Source organism: Crocodylus porosus, unplaced genomic scaffold (genome assembly GCF_001723895.1).
Source record: "Crocodylus porosus isolate Cpor-Errol unplaced genomic scaffold, CroPor_comp1, whole genome shotgun sequence".
In the NCBI taxonomy this organism is placed as follows: domain Eukaryota; kingdom Metazoa; phylum Chordata; order Crocodylia; family Crocodylidae; genus Crocodylus; species Crocodylus porosus.
Window position 1 is genome coordinate 13,512,938 of NW_017728947.1, and position 15,136 is coordinate 13,528,073.

General features: G+C 42.7%; 1 protein-coding gene across 5 annotated transcripts in view; it reads right to left on the reverse strand.

The window, feature by feature from the left end:
- The window catches only part of STK33 (serine/threonine kinase 33), an 87,802-nt gene extending 80,290 nt beyond the window's left edge, over positions 1-7,512 (reverse strand). The window contains exon 1 of one of the 5 annotated variants that reach the window (XM_019552215.1): positions 7,456-7,512. The gene's annotated coding sequence lies outside the window, so the exon portion shown is untranslated. The remainder of the gene's footprint in view (positions 1-7,455) is intronic. The other 4 variants (XM_019552209.1, XM_019552211.1, XM_019552214.1 and 1 more) reach the window with 4 other exon arrangements.
- Between the last annotated feature and the right edge of the window lie 7,624 nt (positions 7,513-15,136).

Sequence of the window (15,136 nt, forward strand, 5' to 3'; positions counted from 1 at the left end):
CACACACACACACACCAGCCAGGACTAGGTATACGTTATCAGTTAACCATTTAACTAGTATAATTAGAGGAGGTTAAATGGATATTTTTTATAAGTCAGAATGGAGTTCACTTCATATCTTGATCATTTCAAAATTCTTCAAGGAATAAGTTGCACTCTTACCTCAAAAAAGTCAGTTTACCCAAGTTAGAATTCCAACATATTACAGAGGCAAAAACATTAACACCACTCTAAACTTTCCAACTGCAAGGTTTTCTCAAGTTTCAATGAAAGCCAAAGTTATTAAACAGTGTTAACGGGAAGAAATAACTCCCTTTCTCCAGTGGCACTGCACCAGTTGAAATTAAGCCTAAACTATCTCAGTGTCCTTCAAAGTGGGAGAATTTTTGTAAAACGCAAGAAGTCTGAAACAATCCAATTCAAAACTACAAAGTATAATAATCTTCCATAGACCTCTCCCATTCTAGGTCTTCACACAAAATCAAACTCCTGATAAATTTAAGACTTGTTAGTTTTTCTAGTAATTTTAGAAAATGATCCAGTAAAGATATTCAATATCTTCTGGATGTCTAGGCAAACATAAATTATTGAACCAGAAACCTAATACAAGGTATAACAAAAGGGGCCTCAGAGACCCCGAATGGGCTGAACTAGCCCTCAATAAAACACAAAACTCAGCCCCAGAGCAGGAAATGGCAGGGCAGTGACAATGCATGGCGCCACCACTGCAGTTTAAGAACGAGCTGTCAATCAAGATAGGCGGTGCTGGGCTGATGACGTCAGCCCCCGGCACTGCCACAGGAGATTTAAAAGACACCTGGAGTGACAGGGGAAGAGAAGGAGAGCATGCCTCTGCATCAGTGATGGCAGAGGCAGTGGCAAGCATAGGACACCGAGGCAGGGAGAGGTCAGAGCCTCAGGGCTCAATATCTACCAAACAGTCCGTTTACAAAAAAAGATCCAGCAGCTTAAGGAAGCTGGGAATGTTGCCGGCAGTCTACAAAGGGCATTAGCCAGGACAGAGGCAACCCTCCTCTATCCTGAGGTTCCTCTTCATTTCTTTCTTTTGCAGTTTTTTTTTCCTTTGAGGGAAGGCCACCTAGAACCAGCAGAGTCCTAAGGTCAGGGCTAAATCCCAAGATTAACCCCTTGTCTGCAAGGAGGCAAGAGAGCAATCTGGACAAGGCTAGCAAGTGCCTTCAGAATTCTCTCAGGTCAAAACCCAAATCAAGCCAGCACCCTGCAGCAGTCCACTGCCTCAATACCAATGGCTGGTGTGGCTGGGGGTGTAGAGGAGGTTGAGCCCTCTTCATCAAATGCTCTCGGATCCATGAATATTTCCAAGTGGGACCCCTGTATTAAACAACACTGAACCCCTCCTATTCAATTGTTTATCATCAAAGTCATGGTAGGTGAGTTGAGGGGAAGCCTAACTTGGTGGGGAATCAAGAAAATCCCACCCCCAGATAATTGGGAGCATTACACAAGGCCTGGTTCTAATCCTAAGTGACTGGCAATTTACTTCCTAAAATATTTATTAGATAAAAACAAACACATGAACGCACAGAGCAGCACAGTACAGTAAAGCCTTAAAGATTTGGCTCAGGGATCAAGTCTACTTCTACATCCTCAATATAATAGCATCCTAATTCTGACTGGCATTTTAGCACACCTATGATGAAGACATTTAAAAATATGTATGTTAAGAAAGACAAAAATATTAAGGTTTGTGGGGGACTGATGTTAGCAGGATTCAACATTAGGAATCTTAACAGTAGATTAAATATAATCTCACAGAGCCGCTCATTCATCTATGAACCAATAAAACGTTTGAACACCGTGTTAAAATGATGAGTTTTGATGACCCAGGATTCGAATATTTGAGGATTCACTGCTGAGTGAATAACCGATGTTACAAATGCATCTCAGAAAAGGGGCTTAACAGAAATCATTTGGAAGTTATCAGGATATGTTTTTATCTACACAAGTGTTTGCTCTAGTGTAAAGAAAAAAATATGTATAGAAAAGAAAACAAAAACTGTGCCATTTAAAAAGTATTTGAATAACAAAGGCAGTAAAAACTTCATACCCAGTCTGACATGGGCTTTAAGTACTCCACTTCTACTTAATGTTTGTGCAAAGCTGCTATGAGCAGATGCTAACACTTTAATTAATTCTTAGGACCCTTTTATTTTACTATAGAAAAAGAATGCGAAAAACTTGGGTGAGCTAAACTGAGCATCAAGTACACTGAGTCTGTTGATTGCAAATTGATTTTCTCACAGCAGGCTCTCAGTGCTATTTCAAAGAAGCATTTCATTAAGTGTGCATAACTTCTCCTACTTTTGAATTACCCTGAACATGACAGAGAAGTCACGTCTCTCAAGTTAGTCTTAAAATACAGAAAAGACATTTGACACCAGATTCTATAGCCAAGTAATGTACAGTAAATTAGTAAATTAATTCAAACACAAAAATTCTTGATTGTGCAGCATTTAAGCTTGCTATATAACAACATGCTTGCAACAACACCATAGAAGAAACTGATAGAAAATCTAAGGTACCACCTGCTGGATATCCTTAAGAATACCATATGTAAGGGAATACTGATTCTTGCACAGAAATTTTTTTTTTTTCCCCCTGTATGAATTCATCTTTATTTTTAAATGTAGTTAAGCATTCGAGATCACACCCTTAAGGAAGTGCACAAAATCCCGTCACCTTTTCCTCACAATAATGGACTATAATACTGAAAATACACTAAAAATACAATTTTTTTTAGCTGGCAGTTTCTTGTTCCTTTCCATATAATGCTGCATTCCCTGTGAGATTTAAAATGAGAAGTGGAAATTAGGAAAGAGAATTAGTCCATTATTCTGCAGCCATGGCAAAATGATTAATTATATTAGTTTATTACCCCTTCTAATCTAAAACCCTGCAGGCATAAAATTATTTTAGTTCAATATTCCAGAAGGGATTTGGAATTAGATTTATACACCATAATAAATTCCTGGAGGCAGCATGCACTCATCTACTGTAATAGGTGACTGAAACTTCTATTTTCAATAATATCTAAATAGCATGCAACCTCCTGATCAAGATACAAGTAAACAACCATTTTGAATCAAGGGGGAAAAAAAGGTTATGAAGAGATTTGGGATGAACCAGATTAAAAAACTTTAAACTGTTTCTACTTAAATTTTGACTATGCCTAATCATTGTATCTACTTTATTTGTTTATAAAAGCACCTACAATTTTAGCTACATTCTCCGGTAGCTGGAAACATTAACAACTATTGAATATATCTTCACTGATTTATACTTGTTTTGTAAAACGCTGAATTTAATAAATTATTTTTGTTGCTAAAATATGTACAAAACTTCTGCAAGATAGATGTTTCTCATAAATAACAGATTTTATGGAAAACAATTTCAATTTTGAGGATCAAGGATCCTGTCGCAGTTTCAATGGCCTAAGACATGCAATCATAGCCTTCACTCCTATTGTGATTGTTTTTTGTTTGATTCTAAATGGACGTTTTAAATCAGCAATAATAAATGTTATTTTAACACAGTTTAATGGTTTCAAAAAATATTAGACTTAGTCCTTACAATAGTCACAAAATATAAAGCAAGCACCACTTCAGTTTACTGTAGCCACTGGTTAATTTGCCTTGGCCTTGGACAAGAGACCATGCCTTTTTTGTGTAGTATTAAAAAACAAACAAATGCAAAGCCTTACTCATGTTCTTAATTTAACATGAGGGCATAGACCCCATCCTTTCAAAGTAAGATCTATATTTAGTGCATAGTGCACATACCCATGGAACAACGAGATGACATGACCAAAGAGTTCTACCGTCATTACCATAAAATGACACAGCTAAATGGTCAAGTTGGGGATAAGAGCAGCCAGCAGTGATGTTGAAGGGCAAGCATACCCAACTGCATTTAAACAAGTCGTCACTAGGCGCCTACCTAATTCACAGCAGCTGCCTCCCAATTTAATGGTCCTGGAGCAGTGTTCGGTGCCATTTTCACAGCGGAGTGTGGGGGAGAGGCAGGACTTCAGGGGCCGCTTGGCCAATCATAGGTGTGGGAAGGGCTAACCGTGCTCCGCCACAAAGATCTCCCTCCTCTTCCCCCCTCTGTGCTTCAGGATGCCACAGCTTCCCATCTCTGTTTGCAGCTCCCCCCACCCACCCCCACCCCCACTTGTTGGCTGTTTTCCTGCTTTTTCATGGGGACCAAGTTTTTTAATGGGGTTTACCTACCAAATTGGCAGTTTCTACAAAAATCACAACATCGCAATTTGTTAGATCCCTAGTCACCACCAAAGAGAATGACCAAATATCATCAATATGCTTTCTTAAAAGGGAAGTAAAAGTGAGATGACCTTTTCCATAATATGAGAGGTGTGAACAAACAAAGAAATAAAACACTGTATGCTGGCAAAGAATATTTTTAATACAGCAAGTGAAGCCAGTTTATGGTAAAATCATAAACTGATGAAGCAAAGAGTTATCACTGCACTTATTGGTTAAATGATTAATTGTTTAACTTTTCACATCCCTACCCTTAATAATACAAAAATTGTCCCGTTCTCTGGGACAGGTTACTTTGCTTGCCTGTGTCAAAGCAATTAAGTGATGCACAGTTAAGTGGAGCACAATGTTATGGCAGTAGTTCTCTACCAGGGTGTCTTGAGATCCTTTCAAGGGTCTCCTTTCGGGGTGCCATGCAATCTTAGCATGGCTAGGAGTGCAAATATGGGCAGACACAGGATTTTAAAAAGGGGGAGTGCAGTTGGTGTGGTTCAAAACATCTTTATTAACGATTTGGATGTGGGGGGTGAAGAGCTCGCCAGCCAAGTTCACGGCCAACACCGAGTTACAGGAAAGCGTGATCACGCTTGAAGATAAACTAAACTGCAGATACAAGCAGACCTAGACAGGTTAGCAAGTTGGGCAGATTGCAACCTGATGAAGTTCAATGTTGAGAAATGTAAAGTGCTCCACCTCTGGACGAGCAACACCCAACACACCTACAGGCTTAGTGGCACCAAACTGACTAGCACCACAAATGAAAGGGACCTGGGGGTAATAGCAGACCACAGTATGAATATGAGCTGGCAGTGCGATGCTGTAGCCAGTAGGGCAAATAATACTCTGGCATGCATCAATGAATGCATCTCCAGCAAAACTAAGGAGGTAATTCTTCTGCTCTAGTCAGCATTGGTGAGACCACAGCTGGAGTACTGCATCCAGTTCCGGGCACCACACTTTAACGAGGATGTGGGCAAGCTTGAGAGAGTCCAAAGAAGAGCCACCCATATGATCAGAGTCTTAAAAGGCAAGCCATATGAAGAAAGGCTTAGGGATCTGGGACTCTTCAGCCTCAGGAAAAGAAGGCTGAAAGGGGACCTGGTAGCAGCTTGGTACGCAACTGTTCACCAGGGCACCTGAGGGGAAAACCAGGAGTAATGGCCACAAACTCCTAGAAGATCGATTCAGGCTCAATATTAGGAAAAACTTATTCAGTCAGGGTGTCCAGACTGTGGAATGAGCTCCCTCCAGAGGTGGGGCAATCACCTACACTGGAAATCTTCAAGAGGAGACTAGACAGTCACCTTGCTGGGGTCATCTGACCCCCAGTTATCTTTCCTGCTTGGTGCAAGGGGATGGACCCGATGATCTTCCGAGGTCCCTTCCGGTCTTACAATCTATGAATTGCATATAAAACAACACACACTTTGCTCCCATTAAAAATAAACTGGAAGCTTTACTAATACATTAGGGGCCTAGGGCTGTATTACTCAGTTTAAATTTGAAGCAAACACACATATTACTTCATTGGAACAAGTTAAAAACAGATCTGCAGGGCTGTGAAATAGGAGCTCCATGACCAAGAGCAGGATACAGGCATCAGAACTGGTCGAACATCACGACAGTTAAGAAAGAAGAGAGAGGTGTTAACACCTGTGGAGTGAAGAGTTTAGAAGGGATTGGACAGGTTATAATGAGCCATGAAGTCAGGTGAGAGGCAAGAATTTCTTAGGGTGATATCTTGTAATGCAGCAACTATATAATTGGGATAAAGATAGATAAGCTTTCGAATGCAAGACATGCTTCCTCAGGTCTCTGAATACAGAAAGCCATATAGGCCCTGATCTCCCAGTACTTAGCTTCTTTGTTTTTCCTAATGCTGTATCTGCTACACCTGAGAATTTCTCTCACCCCCTCCCCTGGCACAGTGCTTTACTTGCTGTACCTGGCTTCCTACATTTGGAGACCTGAGCAAGAATATCTTCCATTCGAAAGCTTGTCTAACTTTATCCCAGCCACACAGCTGGTCCAATACAAGATATCGCCCTAAGACAGCGGCGCTCAACCTTCTGGCCTGGCAGGCCAGACAGGCACTGCTCATTTCATCTATGGGCCAGTGAACCAGAGGGGCCTGATTCAACTGTGTGGGCATGGCCTGTCCCTGCAGGGAAAAGCAGCATGGCTCAGCCCCACCCAAACCGGCAGTGTAGGGAGGAGGTGATGAAGGCAGCATGGCTCAGCGCGGACCCATCCCGCAGGTTCTCGGGCTTGGCAGCCAGGGAAGGTGGCTGAATTCACTGCCACCGCTCCCCTGCTGCCAAATTTCCCGGCTGGTGAGGAGCCCCACAAGCTGCATGCCGGGGCTTCATGGGACAAATGCAGCCTGAAGGCCAAAGCTAGAGCACCCAGCCCTAAGAAACCCCAACTGCCTGCACCATGTCCAGACCGTTGGGTTAAAGCAGGGGTTCCCAACGTTTATGTGCCCAAAGGCACATTCAGATTTAAAACAAAAAGCAGCAAGTGTAGAACTTAGAACAGATCATCTCATCCATTACTTAAATGGCATTAGAGCTGTAACTTCTTCCCTTTACTTTGTATTCCTTTGAAGTTTTACCCACAGCACCCACGGGCACCGCTGGACTAAAGCATAGCTCTGCGGCTTCCGCACAGTCGCACGGCTCCCACCACCCCTCAGCAGGGGCAAGAGCCCCATGTAACTCCACTGGGATCCAGCCCCGGGGCCAGAGAAACCCAGAGCTGCCCAGCAGCCCTCCCCGGTGCCCCACGAGAGGGGGACACCAGGTGGGCTCTCCCCTGCCGCTCCGCAATGCTCCAAGAGCCATCCCCTCTCCCGGTCTTCGTGCCTCGGGGGTGCGCCCCTCTTCCCTTTAGCACCTCAGGGGCTCGCCCCTCCCCTTCTGCTCGGGGCACGCGCGGGGGTGGGAAGGAGCCGAGCGGTGTCCGCCGCCCCGGGGGGCAAGGCAAGGGACGCGCCCCCCCATCACCCCGGGCCCCGCGCCGGCATCCGCCGCGTCGCCATGACAACCGCACAACTCGCGGCTCCCGGCCGGACAGATAGGCGGGCTTGATGGAGCCCCCTTCTCCTTAGCACCCCGCGCCGCGCACTCACCCGCTCCTCGCCGCCGCTCTTCACTTGCCCAAACTTTGGGCCCGGGGCCGCAGGGGGGACGGGGGCCGCGCGGAGATACGCGCAGCCGAGCTCGAAGCCGTTCCCCGCCCCCTGCCCCTCCCCCCCGGGGCCGGAGAGCGGCAGCGGGCGGGGGAGGAGCTGCCCCCGGCCCCTGCTCCCGGACCGGGGGACCCCGTGGCTCAGCCTGGCGCTCAGGAGCCGCCTGGGCGTGGGGGAAAGGCCGGGCCACAGCTCCTCTCGCCGCCGCGCGGGACACGTCCCCCCCCGGAGAGGTGCACCGCACAGACTGGCCAGAGTACAGAGCTGTCCCCGCAGCTGCAGCCCGACTGGGTTGGACAGAGATAGATGGAAGGGAGGCTTGGCTCGCCAAAACGTGTGCTGTGTCTGTCCACCTGTTGCTACATGGATGGTCCTATGGACAAGGAGAGAGAAATAGGTTGACCTGTGCATCAATACATTAATTGTAATTTCTAGAGCCAGAAGTGAACTTCAGCACAAAAGCTTGTGCTACATGCACGTATCAGTAGATTGGTTATACTGTCTAGAGAGCCACAGAAGTCAGTGGAGGCTGGCAAAAGCTCATGCTATAGCTGTATCTATCTGTAGTTAGGGTGAAGTATGCTTCAGCTCAAAAAAGCTCATGCTATATCCACCCGTCACTAGTTGGATTATATCTACAGAGATAAATACATTGAAGTGAGCTTCAGCTCACAAAAGCTTGTGCTACATCTGTGTATCAGTAGATTGATTATATCTAGAAATTGATAGAAATAAGCTTCAGCCCACAAAAGCTCATCCTACATCTGTAGTTACGCTTCAGCTCACACAAGCTTGTGCTGTATCTGCCTATCGATAGTTGATTATAAGATCTAGAGATAGATAGAAGTAAGCTTCATCTTACAAATCTTCTGCTATATCTAGTGAAAGATTGCTTATAATATCTATAGAGATAGATCTGTAGATGGAAGTAAACTTCAGCTCACAAAAACTTGTGCTAGATCTATCTAGCTATCTTTTGTTTGTAATATCTAGAGGGAACAAAAGTGTGCTGAAGCTCACTTCATTCGATGCTGTGAAAGGATGGGCAGAAAGCAGAGTATAAGGAGAAAAATTAGAACACAAGACAAGGGAGGGTGAAAGGTGGCAGGGGGAGGGGAGATGGCACTAGGAGAAACAAGCAAATGAGTAGTGACCCCATAGGAACAGAGTCACCAAAGCTAACCCAAGTAATGCAATAATTCCTATCTAAACCATACTTAACACAGTCTGGTCTGTGGATGATTTCTTGTTCTGCAATTCCTTGCTTTAAAAGTTTGCTGTCTGAGAACAGCCACCCTCAGGTCAGGGACAGAGTGTCCAAGGAGGTTCAATTGTTAAGGGCTTTGTAAATCAGGCGGTGTGGGCTTGGCCTGGGCACTGCTGCAGGTGCTCAGAGCTCTCAGCAAGCACCTGTGAGGTACAGAGGGCATGAGAAACAAAAATGCAACAGGTTTGCTCTGGGCAAAGGTATTTGCTTACAGAACAAAAGCCAGTGGGTTGCTTTTGTTTCCTCAATTTGCCAGGCAGGCCTTTTATACATCAATGCTGTCTCCTTCCATATATACATGACATGGACTATTAATCTGAGTAATTGTCTGCAGAAGTCATCCCTAAAGAATAGATTGCTGGTATGGTGACCTTTCACAAGATGCAAATGTTTGTCACCACTTTACTCTATAAAATAACACATATTTACATTAGGTAAACATACCATTCTAGGGATATAATTGCCCTTAGAAAATGAATTGTGTACTGTTTGCCAAAACCTACTATGGTAACTGCAGTGATTACAGTGTTTAAATTCCTAAACCAGCTAAAGTTGGTTGTCACTATAACACAACACCAGTAATAATGCTCTTGTATGTGTCACAATTATTAAACATACTATGCTGGAAGGTAGAATGGACAGGCGAGAATCTGATTTTAAAATAAAATTAAATGCAGAAAGACCTGTATACTTATGATCTGATTACTTTCGCTTTTTAAAACAACTTTAAGGGCAGAAATTTAACTTTGGAAAATGGAACATCACTACTCTTTCTTAAACTGCATATACAGTGCGCGCGCGCGCGCACACAGGGGCACGCGCGCGCGCACACACACACACACACACACACACACACACACACACTGTACCATAGGCCCGTCCCTCATTTATCCTTTCTCTGCTGAACTTTAAATTTAGTGAAACTGAGAGGCTAACCACATTGTATATAACAAAATGAAATGGAGGAACCATGGTGATGAGTGCAGTATACATATACCAAGACAGAAATTATACTAACTTCTCTACAGAACTCTGACTACACAACTCAGTTTCAACGTATAAGATACCTTATGGTCAAGTCCTTGTCCTCTTCAGAATGGAAAGCTGAAATTCAGTGCTTTTGTAAGGAGAGCAGAGCTTTTTTTTGCTTATCGCCTAAGCAAGATTTGAAAATAAAACTGAAAAGCTCTTCAAATAGGCTCATCTAAATAAGGGAAACAACTCTAGTTTTAAAAATGGGCTATGTTGTAGAGGTCAAGGAAAAACACACCTGCATAATTTGGAATTTTTGAGGATATTGATATTTAGCCAGAGAGGAATATGAAGGGATCGTCATAATTTTTCTAAAAGGGAGTTTTTAAAAAATAGGTTTGGCTTGGTTTTTTAAAAAGGTATCCAGGCCCATGAGAGACCCACTTTGCAAAAGTGGCTAAATGTTTAAATAAAACTGTAAGTAGAAAATTCAGCCATCCCAAGGTCTACTGCATCAGCCTAGTTGGAGATTAACCTTTAATATGAACAAAAGGAGCAAGACCTGGGGGTGTTTTTTTAAACTTAAAAAAATCTCAATACACTTTCAAGTGTGGGTGCTAGATATTCCTGCATCACACTGAATTGACACTCAGAGCATTCTGCTAAAAAGTCTCATACAGAAATATCTTATTGTCTCAGCAAGTCAGAGTGCAGGAATGCTGGGGTAGTTACTGAAGCATAACTATATTCCCCATCTCCAGCCCAACCTTGCATTGATCACTTCTCAGTGTCTGAGTTGCATAATCATTATACAGTTATGTTTAACCCTACAACATGCAACTCCCTACGTGCCTGACAGTAGCTATTACCCAATTAGAACGCAAAGATTTACATATTCACATCACAACTATTTTTAATCTTTGATAACTGTGAAGCAAATATGTACATTTCTCTACCTGTTTATCTACTATTTCAGTACAACATAAATACCAATATCAACAGCCACTTGGGAATGCTCTTTATTAACCATGAGTTATATCTTAAAACTGGATCAACTGAATTGGACATAGTTGCAGTATATAACCCAACTACAACTCCGTAGCTCACAGGTCTGCCCCTCATAAAGTCTTCAGTCCTTGGATTCAGAGCGTAGTCAGATCTGGATAGGTTTATCTTATAAGCAGGAAGTATTTTCAAGTTATCATAATATTTGTTAAGAATATAATATCAAACATCATATATCATGAATACATAGAGGAGCTGCCTGGTATTCTAATATAATCCCTGGTATTCTAATATAATAAAGGCTGTGTCTGGCTGTCTGTGTCCGTCTGTCCATAATGCTTTTGGGCGACTGCAGATGCGCCGCCGAGAGGTCTGCTGGCAATTGGCTGTGGAAGCTCTGCCTCCTCAAGCAGGCAGGGAGCTGCCGCTGCCACAGGCAGGGAGGCAACAGCCACGCTGCTCTGTGGGAGGAGGTGGAAGCGGGCAAGGGGGAGGGAGGAGCTGCCACCACCGCCTCAGGCAGTGGGAAGCCCCACTGCTCTGTGGGAGGAGGAGGAGGAGGTGGTGGTGGGTGGGCGGGGGGGGGGGAGCCACTGCCACAGCCATTCCTCAGGCAGAGGGATGCCCTGCTGCTCCATAGGAGGAGGCGAGTGAGGAGGAGGGAGTAGTTGCTGCCACCACTGGCTTCTCAGATGGAGGGAAGCTCCACTGCTCTGTGGGAAGAGGTAGAGGCGGGTAGAGGTGGGCAGGGGAAAGCCCCCACAGCTCCGCCAAAGGTGTGGTGTGGGGATGGAGCCACCATGCCAGAGGCCAAAGGAGGACACGTGGTGGCAGAGGGACTGTTTACATGGCTGGCCCAAAGGGTGCACTGAGGGCAGGGGGCATGTAATCTCTCCCTTAAACACTTCGTTGAATGACGGACAATTGGCTAGTTATGCAATAAAAACAGAAAATGGTGAATTACTTTATTCTTTATTCAGCTCTTCAGATTTTTATTATTTTGCATCCTACTAGTACTGTGTGTGCACATATATTTCTAAACTCTTGTACTATTAAACTCTTTTAGCCTTTGGTAAGAACTTTCACTTTATAGGACACAAGATGCAATTTAATATTCATCTGGCAACCTATAGGCTGAGACTGGAGTCTACAGAAATACAGCAGGTCTGTTAATCTGATTATTAGGAAGAAATTTGCAATTTGTAAAAATAAGTAATTTGAACTAATTACATTTGTTTTCCCAAAGATGTTCTCCATTTGAGAGATGATAAATCTACTAGGTACACAATCTCATAGCAACGCTTGCTCCTACACTAGCTCTCAGTAGAAGAAAAAGTACCTTTGGGGTTTAGAGCATTAATAACCACATGCAAATGATAACTACAGACTTTCATTTCTGGGTTTCTCAATAATACTCCCCATGCTAAAAATATTAATCTATTTTACTTACATGGATACAAATATCTTTAATGCAACTGGTTAAAAAATGTATTTTATTTTCCTTTAAGAATTAAAAAGAAGCCAATTTTTTGAGGTTTGCTTCAAAAACAAAAATATTTTTGTTTTTCAGTTATTTTCTCAGTCCTAATCTAATTCATTTTTTGCCCCAAAGACATTATGAAACAGACAATCAAAGATATTATTGTTTATAGGGCAAGATTTGATAGTGGATTTTCTGTTTCTACTGGTTGAAAATAGTCAACATTTAAGGCTGCTTCCCTGGTCCTGTTTAACTATTTTTACTGGGTGTGTCTACAAGTGTATTTATGCACGCCTAAACTTAATGCGCCTTTGCTTAAGGCATATTAAGTCAATTTAGGTGTGCATCTACACATGGAGACATTAAAGGTGCTAAGATACATTAAATTTAGATGCAAATAGCTAAGTCACATTAGCACATCTACATATGCACTAATACAACTTAGCTATTCGCGCCTAAATTTGATACCTGCTATACGCAGATATCAGATTTAGGCTCACATACCCTTAAATTAAGGTGCATTAAGGGCACGCACACATAGACAAGCACCCTTAACATGCCTTAAAAATGGCAATTTTAGGCTAAACCCACTTAAAAGAGGCAAACGTAGATGCGTCCACTGACTCCTATCCAAAAGGAATATAATCTTTCTCTGCCCACCTCTTACTCCAAAACATAAAGATAGATAAACAAATTATAAACAAATGTTACCAAAAAAATACACCAGCAACATTTCTATATAGTTTATAATACAATAGTTCCAACAAAGGCTTCTTCACATATTGCAAACACTTTCTTTAGACGAGTGTAAGTATTTTGCCTGAACCATGATAACGATACAAAAGAGACAAAGGCAAATATAATCTTAAATTAATGAGGGGAAATTAGAACAGAAAAAGTGAACTATTACACCTACTTAAGATCTTAGTTAAATATGTAATGTACAAGGAACACCTAAGGTAGCTAATATTTCTTGAAGTCAATGGGGAAACTACCCAATATTTTTAGCATCCAAGCTGACTGTAGAAGAGCTAGCCAGGGTACCAGAAGCAGCCTCGTCACAATCACACAAGCATAAACTGGATTAAATTACCTTACTGAGAAGCAGCATAAATTAGCCTAAATTAAATTCTGGGTCTCCAGGGCTAGACAGTTCCTAGGACCCAAACTAAACCATGTAAAGTCAACTCAGACATTTGGACTTCACACTAAAGCCTATAGTGTAGACACATCCTCTGCTTTTTGTTTTTTTGGAGACCCTTATAAGTACCTGGTTATTCCAATCAAATCGAATGGGAAAGATGCCCACTGACTCAATTTAAATCAGAATGATAGAGCAGATAGTAATCTTGTTCCCCATTTAAAGTATTAATATTGCATTATTTATTAACCCCATGATACTAAAATAATCTATATATGGTCAGTATTTTAAGTTAGTCTTCAGATACACACCATTGAATACCTGAGGTTTTCATGATTATTTAATATAAAGAAGATAATAGATAAATCCATTTTCTTGTGTAACTTATTCTCCATTACTCTTATAACAATAAACTGGCCACTGTTCAATTTTCTTTTTAAAGTCAGTTCAAGCCTCAAGCTCTCCAGCATGGCAAATTTAGGTTCGAGATTAGGAGGAATTTTCTGACTATGAGGTTGATCAAACACTGGAATGAGTTACCTAGAGAAGATTTGAATTCTCCGTCCTTGGAAATTTTCAAGAGCAGGTTAGACACACACTTGGCTTCTGAGCAGGGGGCTGGATTAGATGACCTTGTGAGGTCCCTTCCTGCCCATCTTGCCTGTGATCTCTCTCTGGGACCCTCTCAGTTGTTCTATCCAAGTACAGCTCACTGACAAGTGCAACTTCCCTCTTTGTCCAAACAGGGTTTTTTATTTGTTTGTATTAACTCTTTGGCATCCCTTTATCTCTGGGCTCCTGTTTATTATATTGCAATTCCATATCAGCTGCAGCCCCAAGCTCTTCCTGTCTTGGACTTAATTGAAGGATTCTCAGTCAATACTGCTACCATTGGGGACCTCCAGTCTATTTGCCAAATTAAAATGGTACAAAGGAGCCTTTAAATTGTACTAGCAACACAAGCTGGCATGAGGAAATCCTCTACTATCACATAGTTAGGATGGCCAGCTCCAGGTTTCTGTGCCCAGGGCACAAGATGTATTAAGATCGTGCTTGCCATGAAAAGAATTATGATGAAAGTGTTATATGTCCAGGCAATCCCTAGCTAATGAACAGGGTCCTAATTGTACCCAGGTGTAATCTGAGTAACCTTAAAATTATCTAAACTGGGGCAGATGTGAGCTGGCCTGATTCTGACTGTCCCACACACTTGGGAAGCATAAGATTGCTGAAAAATCTGATGCGCGGCTATATTTTGAACTTGCTGCATTTCTCACAGATAGCCTAAGGATGATCCCATTATAGTAATCCAATCTTGAAGTGACAGAAGTGTTGAGAGATTTGGCTGGAGCCATTGCCAGCAAGAAGGGTCATGAACTTCTTGCCAAGTCCAGATGAAAAATTGTGTGCTTACCCACAGCTATTAGTGGGACATCCAAGAGACTCTAATAAAATATCTAAATTGCAGATATGTGCCCCAATCCACAGTTGCATTATTACTGAACAAAAGCAAAGCAGTGGATAAAGCCAGTATGCCCAACCACAAGAGGATGACTCAGGCTGACGTGGGTCATTGGCATAGTGGTTCCCCTAGCACCATCCTTCCTTGAAATTGGCACCATGTTTATGGGCCATATGTGAATAAGAATGGCGTATGCACCTTGAGCATAGAATAAGTCATGGTAAAGGTCATTTAGCAAATGACCAGCCTATAGGAGTCTGGATGGGGGCTGGCTATCCACATATAATAGAGGTA